The 726-nt window shown below is 46.3% G+C and overlaps 1 protein-coding gene across 1 annotated transcript in view; it reads right to left on the reverse strand.

Moving 5' to 3' along the window:
• The window catches only part of SYNPO2L (synaptopodin 2 like), a 36,592-nt gene that overhangs the window by 21,437 nt on the left and 14,429 nt on the right, over nucleotides 1–726 (reverse strand). The window lies entirely within an intron of this gene.

A 726-nucleotide genomic window follows, 5' to 3' on the forward strand; every position in this document is an offset into this window, starting at 1 on the left:
CAGACATCTGCATCAGGCCACATGATATCCTGTTACACAGGTGTAAACTTGGAGTAAATGTTTAGCCTGAACAGGAGCTATGGAGGATATGCATTGCTGTATCTGAGAATGGAGTCTGAGTCTCAAGTTCCAGCCCAGTTCCTAGATCTGGCCCCTCATGGCTATCTTACACCAAGTGTATCCTCTCCCTTTTGTTCCATCATCTATCAGTTAAACTTCTTACTGAAACCCCAAACCCAGCCTAGCCTTTCTGTTATGGCAAGCAAGCAAACCAAATGCCCACTCATCCCAAAACCACAGGCTTCTCCCATAAAGGCAAGCAATGGGATAATCTTGTAGGACACCTTGGCACCCATAATGCACTCATTTTGCACATAAAAGAATGCTGGGCAAAAACACGGGGTCAGGGCAAATCAGGCCCAAGGTAGTAATATGCTGGATTTGTAGATGCTTCTAGAATATTTGTTCAGATCTTGCAGTTAAGTAAGAGACAAATCAGTGCAGAGCTGCTTAACAGAGGGTGCAGTGAACAAATTGTGGCAAATCCCTGCAGAGAGGTAATACACAGCAGGGCACCTTCTCCCATATCTTATAGCCTTGCTGCTTGAGTAACCAGACTCAGCTATAACATCACACAAGCTACTTTGCCCACACTCTGGTGGCAGCTCCAGTGAAGTGGATGTGAGAGGATTGCTGTCGTCGTTGTTCTTGCAGGGGCAGAAGGGG

Source organism: Antrostomus carolinensis, unplaced genomic scaffold (assembly GCF_000700745.2).
Source record: "Antrostomus carolinensis isolate BGI_N321 unplaced genomic scaffold, ASM70074v2 scaffold35218, whole genome shotgun sequence".
Lineage (NCBI taxonomy): Eukaryota > Metazoa > Chordata > Aves > Caprimulgiformes > Caprimulgidae > Antrostomus > Antrostomus carolinensis.